This window comes from Oncorhynchus mykiss, chromosome 5 (assembly GCF_013265735.2).
Source record: "Oncorhynchus mykiss isolate Arlee chromosome 5, USDA_OmykA_1.1, whole genome shotgun sequence".
Lineage (NCBI taxonomy): Eukaryota > Metazoa > Chordata > Actinopteri > Salmoniformes > Salmonidae > Oncorhynchus > Oncorhynchus mykiss.
Genome location: NC_048569.1, coordinates 941,221 through 953,909, shown reverse-complemented (window position 1 = coordinate 953,909; position 12,689 = coordinate 941,221). Strand labels below are relative to the sequence as shown.

Sequence of the window (12,689 nt, the reverse complement as noted above, 5' to 3'; positions counted from 1 at the left end):
CTTGGTCTACTAAACCCCACTCTCCTGGTCTACTAAACCCCTCTCTCCTGGTCTACTAAACCCCACTCTCCTGGTCTAATAAACCCCTCTCTCTTGGTCTACTAAACCCCACTCTCCTGGTCTACTAAACCCCTCTCTCCTGGTCTACTAAACCCCACTCTCCTGGTCTAATAAACCCCTCTCTCCTGGTCTAATAAACCCCTCTCTCCTGGTCTAATAAACCCCTCTCTCCTGGTCTAATAAACCCCTCTCTCCTGGTCTACTAAACCCCTCTCTCCTGGTCTAATAAACCCCTCTCTCTTGGTCTACTAAACCCCACTCTCCTGGTCTACTAAACCCCTCTCTCCTGGTCTAATAAACCCCTCTCTCCTGGTCTACTAAACCCCTCTCTCCTGGTCTACTAAACCCCTCTCTCCTGGTCTACTAAACCCCACTCTCCTGGTCTACTAAACCCCTCTCTCCTGGTCTACTAAACCCCACTCTCCTGGTCTAATGAACCCCTCTCTCCTGGTCTAATAAACCCCTCTCTCCTGGTCTAATAAACCCCTCTCTCCTGGTCTACTAAACCCCTCTCTCCTGGTCTACTAAACCCCTCTCTCCTGGTCTACTAAACCCCTTTCTCCTGGTCTACTAAACCCCTCTCTCCTGGTCTAATAAACCCCTCTCTCCTGGTCTAATAAACCCCTCTCTCCTGGTCTACTAAACCCCTCTCTCCTGGTCTACTAAACCCCCCTCTCCTGGTCTACTAAACCCCACTCTCCTGGTCTACTAAACCCCTCTCTCCTGGTCTACTAAATCCCTCTCTCCTGGTCTACTAAATCCCTCTCTCCTGGTCTACTAAACCCCTCTCTCCTGGTCTAATAAACCCCTCTCTCCTGGTCTACTAAACCCCTCTCTCCTGGTCTACTAAACCCCCCTCTCCTGGTCTACTAAACCCCACTCTCCTGGTCTACTAAACCCCTCTCTCCTGGTCTACTAAACCCCTCTCTCCTGGTCTAATAAACCCCTCTCTCCTGGTCTACTAAACCCCACTCTCCTGGTCTAATAAACCCCTCTCTCTTGGTCTACTAAACCCCACTCTCCTGGTCTACTAAACCCCTCTCTCCTGGTCTACTAAACCCCTCTCTCCTGGTCTACTAAACCCCTCTCTCCTGGTCTACTAAACCCCTCTCTCCTGGTCTACTAAACCCCTCTCTCCTGGTCTAATAAACCCCTCTCTCCTGGTCTAATAAACCCCTCTCTCCTGGTCTACTAAACCCCTCTCTCCTGGTCTACTAAACCCCCCTCTCCTGGTCTACTAAACCCCACTCTACTGGTCTACTAAACCCCTCTCTCCTGGTCTAATAAACCCCTCTCTCCTGGTCTACTAAACCCCTCTCTCCTGGTCTACTAAACCCCCCTCTCCTGGTCTACTAAACCCCTCTCTCCTGGTCTACTAAACCCCTCTCTCCTGGTCTACTAAACCCCACTCTCCTGGTCTACTAAACCCCACTCTCCTGGTCTAATAAATCCCTCTCTCCTGGTCTACTAAACCCCTCTCTCCTGGTCTACTAAACCCCTCTCTCCTGGTCTACTAAACCCCACTCTCCTGGTCTACTAAACCCCTCTCTCCTGGTCTAATAAATCCCACTCTCCTGGTCTAATAAACCCCACTCTCCTGGTCTACTAAACCCCTCTCTCCTGGTCTACTAAACCCCTCTCTCCTGGTCTACTAAACCCCTCTCTCCTGGTCTACTAAACCCCTCTCTCCTGGTCTACTAAACCCCTCTCTCCTGGTCTAATAAATCCCTCTCTCCTGGTCTACTAAACCCCTCTCTCCTGGTCTAATAAACCCCACTCTCCTGGTCTAATAAACCCCACTCTCCTGGTCTACTAAACCCCTCTCTCCTGGTCTACTAAACCCCTCTCTCCTGGTCTACTAAACCCCACTCTCCTGGTCTACTAAATCCCTCTCTCCTGGTCTACTAAATCCCTCTCTCCTGGTCTACTAAACCCCTCTCTCCTGGTCTACTAAACCCCTCTCTCCTGGTCTACTAAACCCCACTCTCCTGGTCTACTAAACCCCACTCTCCTGGTCTACTAAACCCCTCTCTCCTGGTCTAATAAATCCCTCTCTCCTGGTCTACTAAACCCCTCTCTCCTGGTCTAATAAACCCCACTCTCCTGGTCTAATAAACCCCACTCTCCTGGTCTACTAAACCCCTCTCTCCTGGTCTAATAAACCCCACTCTCCTGGTCTAATAAACCCCACTCTCCTGGTCTACTAAACCCCTCTCTCCTGGTCTAATAAACCCCTCTCTCCTGGTCTACTAAACCCCACTCTCCTGGTCTACTAAACCCCTCTCTCCTGGTCTAATAAATCCCTCTCTCCTGGTCTAATAAATCCCTCTCTCCTGGTCTAATAAATCCCTCTCTCCTGGTCTACTAAACCCCACTCTCCTGGTCTAATAAACCCCTTTCTCCTGGTCTACTAAACCCCTCTCTCCTGGTCTAATAAACCCCTCTCTCCTGGTCTACTAAACCCCTCTCTCCTGGTCTAATAAACCCCTCTCTCCTGGTCTACTAAACCCCTCTCTCCTGGTCTACTAAACCCCACTCTCCTGGTCTACTAAACCCCTCTCTCCTGGTCTAATAAATCCCTCTCTCCTGGTCTAATAAATCCCTCTCTCCTGGTCTACTAAACCCCTCTCTCCTGGTCTAATAAACCCCACTCTCCTGGTCTAATAAACCCCACTCTCCTGGTCTACTAAACCCCTCTCTCCTGGTCTAATAAACCCCACTCTCCTGGTCTAATAAACCCCACTCTCCTGGTCTACTAAACCCCTCTCTCCTGGTCTAATAAACCCCTCTCTCCTGGTCTACTAAACCCCACTCTCCTGGTCTACTAAACCCCTCTCTCCTGGTCTAATAAATCCCTCTCTCCTGGTCTAATAAATCCCTCTCTCCTGGTCTAATAAATCCCTCTCTCCTGGTCTACTAAACCCCACTCTCCTGGTCTAATAAACCCCTTTCTCCTGGTCTACTAAACCCCTCTCTCCTGGTCTAATAAACCCCTCTCTCCTGGTCTACTAAACCCCTCTCTCCTGGTCTAATAAACCCCTCTCTCCTGGTCTACTAAACCCCTCTCTCCTGGTCTAATAAACCCCTCTCTCCTGGTCTAATAAATCCCTCTCTCCTGGTCTAATAAACCCCTTTCTCCTGGTCTACTAAACCCCTCTCTCCTGGTCTAATAAACCCCTCTCTCCTGGTCTACTAAACCCCTCTCTCCTGGTCTAATAAACCCCTCTCTCCTGGTCTACTAAACCCCTCTCTCCTGGTCTACTAAACCCCTCTCTCCTGGTCTAATAAACCCCTCTCTCCTGGTCTACTAAACCCCTCTCTCCTGGTCTAATAAACCCCTCTCTCCTGGTCTACTAAACCCCTCTCTCCTGGTCTACTAAACCCCTCTCTCCTGGTCTACTAAACCCCTCTCTCCTGGTCTAATAAACCCCTCTCTCCTGGTCTACTAAACCCCTCTCTCCTGGTCTACTAAACCCCTCTCTCCTGGTCTAATAAACCCCTCTCTCCTGGTCTACTAAACCCCTCTCTCCTGGTCTACTAAACCCCTCTCTCCTGGTCTACTAAACCCCTCTCTCCTGGTCTACTAAACCCCACTCTCCTAGTCTACTAAACCCCTCTCTCCTGGTCTACTAAACCCCTCTCTCCTGGTCTAATAAACCCCTCTCTCCTGGTCTACTAAACCCCACTCTCCTGGTCTAATAAACCCCTCTCTCTTGGTCTACTAAACCCCACTCTCCTGGTCTACTAAACCCCTCTCTCCTGGTCTACTAAACCCCTCTCTCCTGGTCTACTAAACCCCTCTCTCCTGGTCTACTAAACCCCCTCTCCTGGTCTACTAAACCCCTCTCTCCTGGTCTACTAAACCCCTCTCTCCTGGTCTAATAAACCCCTCTCTCCTGGTCTACTAAACCCCACTCTCCTGGTCTAATAAACCCCTCTCTCTTGGTCTACTAAACCCCACTCTCCTGGTCTACTAAACCCCTCTCTCCTGGTCTACTAAACCCCTCTCTCCTGGTCTACTAAACCCCTCTCTCCTGGTCTACTAAACCCCTCTCTCCTGGTCTACTAAACCCCTCTCTCCTGGTCTAATAAACCCCTCTCTCCTGGTCTAATAAACCCCTCTCTCCTGGTCTACTAAACCCCTCTCTCCTGGTCTACTAAACCCCCCTCTCCTGGTCTACTAAACCCCACTCTACTGGTCTACTAAACCCCTCTCTCCTGGTCTAATAAACCCCTCTCTCCTGGTCTACTAAACCCCTCTCTCCTGGTCTACTAAACCCCCCTCTCCTGGTCTACTAAACCCCTCTCTCCTGGTCTACTAAACCCCTCTCTCCTGGTCTACTAAACCCCACTCTCCTGGTCTACTAAACCCCACTCTCCTGGTCTAATAAACCCCTCTCTCTTGGTCTACTAAACCCCACTCTCCTGGTCTACTAAACCCCTCTCTCCTGGTCTACTAAACCCCTCTCTCCTGGTCTACTAAACCCCTCTCTCCTGGTCTACTAAACCCCTCTCTCCTGGTCTACTAAACCCCTCTCTCCTGGTCTAATAAACCCCTCTCTCCTGGTCTAATAAACCCCTCTCTCCTGGTCTACTAAACCCCTCTCTCCTGGTCTACTAAACCCCCCTCTCCTGGTCTACTAAACCCCACTCTACTGGTCTACTAAACCCCTCTCTCCTGGTCTAATAAACCCCTCTCTCCTGGTCTACTAAACCCCTCTCTCCTGGTCTACTAAACCCCCCTCTCCTGGTCTACTAAACCCCTCTCTCCTGGTCTACTAAACCCCTCTCTCCTGGTCTACTAAACCCCACTCTCCTGGTCTACTAAACCCCACTCTCCTGGTCTAATAAATCCCTCTCTCCTGGTCTACTAAACCCCTCTCTCCTGGTCTACTAAACCCCTCTCTCCTGGTCTACTAAACCCCACTCTCCTGGTCTACTAAACCCCTCTCTCCTGGTCTAATAAATCCCACTCTCCTGGTCTAATAAACCCCACTCTCCTGGTCTACTAAACCCCTCTCTCCTGGTCTACTAAACCCCTCTCTCCTGGTCTACTAAACCCCTCTCTCCTGGTCTACTAAACCCCTCTCTCCTGGTCTAATAAATCCCTCTCTCCTGGTCTACTAAACCCCTCTCTCCTGGTCTAATAAACCCCACTCTCCTGGTCTAATAAACCCCACTCTCCTGGTCTACTAAACCCCTCTCTCCTGGTCTACTAAACCCCTCTCTCCTGGTCTACTATACCCCACTCTCCTGGTCTACTAAATCCCTCTCTCCTGGTCTACTAAATCCCTCTCTACTGGTCTACTAAACCCCTCTCTCCTGGTCTACTAAACCCCTCTCTCCTGGTCTACTAAACCCCACTCTCCTGGTCTACTAAACCCCACTCTCCTGGTCTACTAAACCCCTCTCTCCTGGTCTAATAAATCCCTCTCTCCTGGTCTACTAAACCCCTCTCTCCTGGTCTAATAAACCCCACTCTCCTGGTCTAATAAACCCCACTCTCCTGGTCTACTAAACCCCTCTCTCCTGGTCTAATAAACCCCACTCTCCTGGTCTAATAAACCCCACTCTCCTGGTCTACTAAACCCCTCTCTCCTGGTCTAATAAACCCCTCTCTCCTGGTCTACTAAACCCCACTCTCCTGGTCTACTAAACCCCTCTCTCCTGGTCTAATAAATCCCTCTCTCCTGGTCTAATAAATCCCTCTCTCCTGGTCTAATAAATCCCTCTCTCCTGGTCTACTAAACCCCACTCTCCTGGTCTAATAAACCCCTTTCTCCTGGTCTACTAAACCCCTCTCTCCTGGTCTAATAAACCCCTCTCTCCTGGTCTACTAAACCCCTCTCTCCTGGTCTAATAAACCCCTCTCTCCTGGTCTACTAAACCCCTCTCTCCTGGTCTACTAAACCCCACTCTCCTGGTCTACTAAACCCCTCTCTCCTGGTCTAATAAATCCCTCTCTCCTGGTCTACTAAACCCCTCTCTCCTGGTCTAATAAACCCCACTCTCCTGGTCTAATAAACCCCACTCTCCTGGTCTACTAAACCCCTCTCTCCTGGTCTAATAAACCCCACTCTCCTGGTCTAATAAACCCCACTCTCCTGGTCTACTAAACCCCTCTCTCCTGGTCTAATAAACCCCTCTCTCCTGGTCTACTAAACCCCACTCTCCTGGTCTACTAAACCCCTCTCTCCTGGTCTAATAAATCCCTCTCTCCTGGTCTAATAAATCCCTCTCTCCTGGTCTAATAAATCCCTCTCTCCTGGTCTACTAAACCCCACTCTCCTGGTCTAATAAACCCCTTTCTCCTGGTCTACTAAACCCCTCTCTCCTGGTCTAATAAACCCCTCTCTCCTGGTCTACTAAACCCCTCTCTCCTGGTCTAATAAACCCCTCTCTCCTGGTCTACTAAACCCCTCTCTCCTGGTCTAATAAACCCCTCTCTCCTGGTCTAATAAATCCCTCTCTCCTGGTCTAATAAACCCCTCTCTCCTGGTCTACTAAACCCCACTCTCCTGGTCTAATAAACCCCTTTCTCCTGGTCTACTAAACCCCTCTCTCCTGGTCTAATAAACCCCTCTCTCCTGGTCTACTAAACCCCTCTCTCCTGGTCTAATAAACCCCTCTCTCCTGGTCTACTAAACCCCTCTCTCCTGGTCTACTAAACCCCTCTCTCCTGGTCTAATAAACCCCTCTCTCCTGGTCTACTAAACCCCTCTCTCCTGGTCTAATAAACCCCTCTCTCCTGGTCTACTAAACCCCTCTCTCCTGGTCTACTAAACCCCTCTCTCCTGGTCTACTAAACCCCTCTCTCCTGGTCTAATAAACCCCTCTCTCCTGGTCTACTAAACCCCTCTCTCCTGGTCTACTAAACCCCTCTCTCCTGGTCTAATAAACCCCTCTCTCCTGGTCTACTAAACCCCACTCTCTTGGTCTACTAAACCCCTCTCTCCTGGTCTACTAAACCCCACTCTCTTGGTCTACTAAACCCCTCTCTCCTGGTCTACTAAACCCCTCTCTCCTGGTCTAATAAATCCCACTCTCCTGGTCTAATAAACCCCACTCTCCTGGTCTACTAAACCCCTCTCTCCTGGTCTACTAAACCCCTCTCTCCTGGTCTACTAAACCCCTCTCTCCTGGTCTACTAAACCCCTCTCTCCTGGTCTACTAAACCCCTCTCTCCTGGTCTAATAAATCCCTCTCTCCTGGTCTACTAAACCCCTCTCTCCTGGTCTAATAAACCCCACTCTCCTGGTCTAATAAACCCCACTCTCCTGGTCTACTAAACCCCTCTCTCCTGGTCTACTAAACCCCTCTCTCCTGGTCTACTAAACCCCACTCTCCTGGTCTACTAAATCCCTCTCTCCTGGTCTACTAAATCCCTCTCTCCTGGTCTACTAAACCCCTCTCTCCTGGTCTACTAAACCCCTCTCTCCTGGTCTACTAAACCCCACTCTCCTGGTCTACTAAACCCCACTCTCCTGGTCTACTAAACCCCTCTCTCCTGGTCTAATAAATCCCTCTCTCCTGGTCTACTAAATCCCTCTCTCCTGGTCTACTAAACCCCTCTCTCCTGGTCTACTAAACCCCTCTCTCCTGGTCTACTAAACCCCACTCTCCTGGTCTACTAAACCCCACTCTCCTGGTCTACTAAACCCCTCTCTCCTGGTCTAATAAATCCCTCTCTCCTGGTCTACTAAACCCCTCTCTCCTGGTCTAATAAACCCCACTCTCCTGGTCTAATAAACCCCACTCTCCTGGTCTACTAAACCCCTCTCTCCTGGTCTAATAAACCCCACTCTCCTGGTCTAATAAACCCCACTCTCCTGGTCTACTAAACCCCTCTCTCCTGGTCTAATAAACCCCTCTCTCCTGGTCTACTAAACCCCACTCTCCTGGTCTACTAAACCCCTCTCTCCTGGTCTAATAAATCCCTCTCTCCTGGTCTAATAAATCCCTCTCTCCTGGTCTAATAAATCCCTCTCTCCTGGTCTACTAAACCCCACTCTCCTGGTCTAATAAACCCCTTTCTCCTGGTCTACTAAACCCCTCTCTCCTGGTCTAATAAACCCCTCTCTCCTGGTCTACTAAACCCCTCTCTCCTGGTCTAATAAACCCCTCTCTCCTGGTCTACTAAACCCCTCTCTCCTGGTCTACTAAACCCCACTCTCCTGGTCTACTAAACCCCTCTCTCCTGGTCTAATAAATCCCTCTCTCCTGGTCTACTAAACCCCTCTCTCCTGGTCTAATAAACCCCACTCTCCTGGTCTAATAAACCCCACTCTCCTGGTCTACTAAACCCCTCTCTCCTGGTCTAATAAACCCCACTCTCCTGGTCTAATAAACCCCACTCTCCTGGTCTACTAAACCCCTCTCTCCTGGTCTAATAAACCCCTCTCTCCTGGTCTACTAAACCCCACTCTCCTGGTCTACTAAACCCCTCTCTCCTGGTCTAATAAATCCCTCTCTCCTGGTCTAATAAATCCCTCTCTCCTGGTCTAATAAATCCCTCTCTCCTGGTCTACTAAACCCCACTCTCCTGGTCTAATAAACCCCTTTCTCCTGGTCTACTAAACCCCTCTCTCCTGGTCTAATAAACCCCTCTCTCCTGGTCTACTAAACCCCTCTCTCCTGGTCTAATAAACCCCTCTCTCCTGGTCTACTAAACCCCTCTCTCCTGGTCTAATAAACCCCTCTCTCCTGGTCTAATAAATCCCTCTCTCCTGGTCTAATAAACCCCTCTCTCCTGGTCTACTAAACCCCACTCTCCTGGTCTAATAAACCCCTTTCTCCTGGTCTACTAAACCCCTCTCTCCTGGTCTAATAAACCCCTCTCTCCTGGTCTACTAAACCCCTCTCTCCTGGTCTAATAAACCCCTCTCTCCTGGTCTACTAAACCCCTCTCTCCTGGTCTACTAAACCCCTCTCTCCTGGTCTAATAAACCCCTCTCTCCTGGTCTACTAAACCCCTCTCTCCTGGTCTAATAAACCCCTCTCTCCTGGTCTACTAAACCCCTCTCTCCTGGTCTACTAAACCCCTCTCTCCTGGTCTACTAAACCCCTCTCTCCTGGTCTAATAAACCCCTCTCTCCTGGTCTACTAAACCCCTCTCTCCTGGTCTACTAAACCCCTCTCTCCTGGTCTAATAAACCCCTCTCTCCTGGTCTACTAAACCCCACTCTCTTGGTCTACTAAACCCCTCTCTCCTGGTCTACTAAACCCCACTCTCTTGGTCTACTAAACCCCTCTCTCCTGGTCTACTAAACCCCACTCTCCTGGTCTACTAAACCCCACTCTCCTGGTCTAATAAACCCCTCTCTCCTGGTCTACTAAACCCCTCTCTCCTGGTCTACTAAACCCCTCTCTCCTGGTCTACTAAACCCCTCTCTCCTGGTCTACTAAACCCCTCTCTCCTGGTCTAATAAACCCCTCTCTCCTGGTCTACTAAACCCCTCTCTCCTGGTCTACTAAACCCCTCTCTCCTGGTCTACTAAACCCCTCTCTCCTGGTCTACTAAACCCCTCTCTCCTGGTCTACTAAACCCCACTCTCCTGGTCTAATAAACCCCTCTCTCCTGGTCTACTAAACCCCTCTCTCCTGGTCTACTAAACCCCTCTCTCCTGGTCTACTAAACCCCTCTCTCCTGGTCTACTAAACCCCTCTCTCCTGGTCTACTAAACCCCTCTCTCCTGGTCTAATAAACCCCTCTCTCCTGGTCTAATAAACCCCTCTCTCCTGGTCTACTAAACCCCTCTCTCCTGGTCTAATAAACCCCTCTCTCCTGGTCTAATAAACCCCGCTCTCCTGGTCTAATAAACCCCTCTCTCCTGGTCTACTAAACCCCTCTCTCCTGGTCTAATAAACCCCTCTCTCCTGGTCTACTAAACCCCTCTCTCCTGGTCTAATAAACCCCTCTCTCCTGGTCTAATAAACCCCTCTCTCCTGGTCTAATAAACCCCTCTCTCCTGGTCTAATAAACCCCTCTCTCCTGGTCTAATAAACCCCTCTCTCCTGGTCTACTAAACCCCTCTCTCCTGGTCTACTAAACCCCTCTCTCCTGGTCTACTAAACCCCTCTCTCCTGGTCTACTAAACCCCTCTCTCCTGGTCTAATAAACCCCTCTCTCCTGGTCTAATAAACCCCTCTCTCCTGGTCTAATAAACCCCTCTCTCCTGGTCTACTAAACCCCTCTCTCCTGGTCTAATAAATCCCTCTCTCCTGGTCTACTAAATCCCTCTCTCCTGGTCTAATAAACCCCTCTCTCCTGGTCTACTAAACCCCTCTCTCCTGGTCTAATAAACCCCTCTCTCCTGGTCTAATAAACCCCTCTCTCCTGGTCTACTAAACCCCTCTCTCCTGGTCTACTAAACCCCTCTCTCCTGGTCTACTAAACCCCTCTCTCCTGGTCTAATAAACCCCTCTCTCCTGGTCTAATAAACCCCTCTCTCCTGGTCTAATAAACCCCTCTCTCCTGGTCTACTAAACCCCTCTCTCCTGGTCTAATAAATCCCTCTCTCCTGGTCTAATAAACCCCTCTCTCCTGGTCTAATAAACCCCACTCTCCTGGTCTAATAAACCCCACTCTCCTGGTCTACTAAACCCCTCTCTCCTGGTCTACTAAACCCCTCTCTCCTGGTCTACTAAACCCCTCTCTCCTGGTCTAATAAACCCCTCTCTCCTGGTCTACTAAACCCCTCTCTCCTGGTCTACTAAACCCCTCTCTCCTGGTCTAATAAACCCCTCTCTCCTGGTCTACTAAACCCCACTCTCTTGGTCTACTAAACCCCTCTCTCCTGGTCTAATAAACCCCTCTCTCCTGGTCTACTAAACCCCTCTCTCCTGGTCTACTAAACCCCTCTCTCCTGGTCTACTAAACCCCTCTCTCCTGGTCTAATAAACCCCTCTCTCCTGGTCTAATAAACCCCTCTCTCCTGGTCTACTAAATCCCTCTCTCCTGGTCTACTAAACCCCTCTCTCCTGGTCTAATAAACCCCTCTCTCCTGGTCTACTAAACCCCTCTCTCCTGGTCTAATAAACCCCTCTCTCCTGGTCTACTAAACCCCACTCTCCTTGTCTACTAAACCCCTCTCTCCTGGTCTACTAAACCCCTCTCTCCTGGTCTAATAAACCCCTCTCTCCTGGTCTACTAAACCCCACTCTCCTGGTCTACTAAACCCCTCTCTCCTGGTCTACTAAACCCCTCTCTCCTGGTCTAATAAACCCCTCTCTCCTGGTCTACTAAACCCTACCTCTTCTTTTGCGTTTTTGCTTTTCCCACATTTCAGAATGAAAACGCCTTCGGTATTCATGAATAATGACTAAAGGAGCTGTTATTTGCACACAGAGAGAGACGTTATTCTCAGTCCTGCCGCCTAAAACTCCTTTAACTCAAATCCCTTCTGACTTAAATGTGAATATAAAACAGGCTTACAAGTGAGTTCCTGTAAACAGAACACAAGCAGACAATGAACACTGGATAAGAGGGGCGGGAGAGGGGTGGGGGGGGCGAGAAAATAAAAATAATTTAACAAAACCTAGCTAAAAAGCAAATAGACAATGGCTTCTTTCTCTTGACTATCATAAGAGATCCCCATGACCAAGGCAGGAGATTGCCAACACCCACGCAGATATGAAACAGCCCAGAGAGAGAGAGAGAGAGAGAGAGAGAGAGAGAGAAGCCTGTGGAAGTCTGGAAGGAATCCGAGGCTGAGCTGATCAGTTCAAGCAACATTGTGCTAATATTGTTTTTTCCTTGCTTGATTAAAATAGCTGTTTGTTTCTTTTGGTTTGTTTGTTTTAAAGCAATATGGAACTCGAAAAATACACTTACCTGGTCAGTTGTCCTTTGCCAAACATTATTCAGTGCATAATTATATTCAATTATTTCCATTTACCTGTCCCCTGTCCTGTATGTGAATCATTCTCATTTGGTCTCATGGAGGCTCAGGAGAGAGGGAACGAGAGGAGGTGGGGAGAATTATTTTGTTAATAGGCAACAGAGCATGTAATGTACACACAGGAGAGAAAATAGGTTGGGTATGGGGAGGAGAGAGAGAGAAGAGGTAGGGTATGAGGAGGAGAGAGAGAGAAGAGGTAGGGTATGAGGAGGAGAGAGAGAGAAGAGGTAGGGTATGAGGAGGAGAGAGAGAGAGAAGAGGTAAGGTATGAGGAGGAGAGAGAGAGAGAAGAGGTAAGGTATGAGGAGAAGAGGTAGGGTATGAGGAGGAGAGAGAGAGAAGAGGTAGGCTATGAGGAGGAGAGAGAGAGAGAAGAGGTAAGGTATGAGGAGGAGAGAGAGAAGAGGTAGGGTATGAGGAGGAGAGAGAGAGAAAAGGTAGGGTATGAGGAGGGGAGGGAGAGAGAAGAGGTAAGGTATGAGGAGGAGAGAGAGAGAGAAGAGGTAAGGTATGAGGAGAGAGAGAGAGAGAGAGAGAGAGAGAAGAGGTAGGGTATGAGGAGGAGAGAGAGAAATAGAGGTATGGTATGAGGAGGAGAGAGAGAAGAGGTAGGGTATGAGGAAGAGGTAGGGTATGAGGAGGAGAGAGAGAAGAGGTAGGGTATGAGGAGGAGAGAGAGAAGAGGTAGGGTATGAGGAGGAGAGAGGAGGTAGGGTATGAGGAGGAGAG

At 49.4% G+C, this 12,689-nt stretch overlaps 1 protein-coding gene across 2 annotated transcripts in view; it reads left to right on the top strand.

Annotated features, from left to right (window-relative positions):
• Nucleotides 1-12,689, top strand: part of LOC110523113 (MOB kinase activator 3B) — a 64,708-nt gene that overhangs the window by 50,997 nt on the left and 1,022 nt on the right. The window lies entirely within an intron of this gene.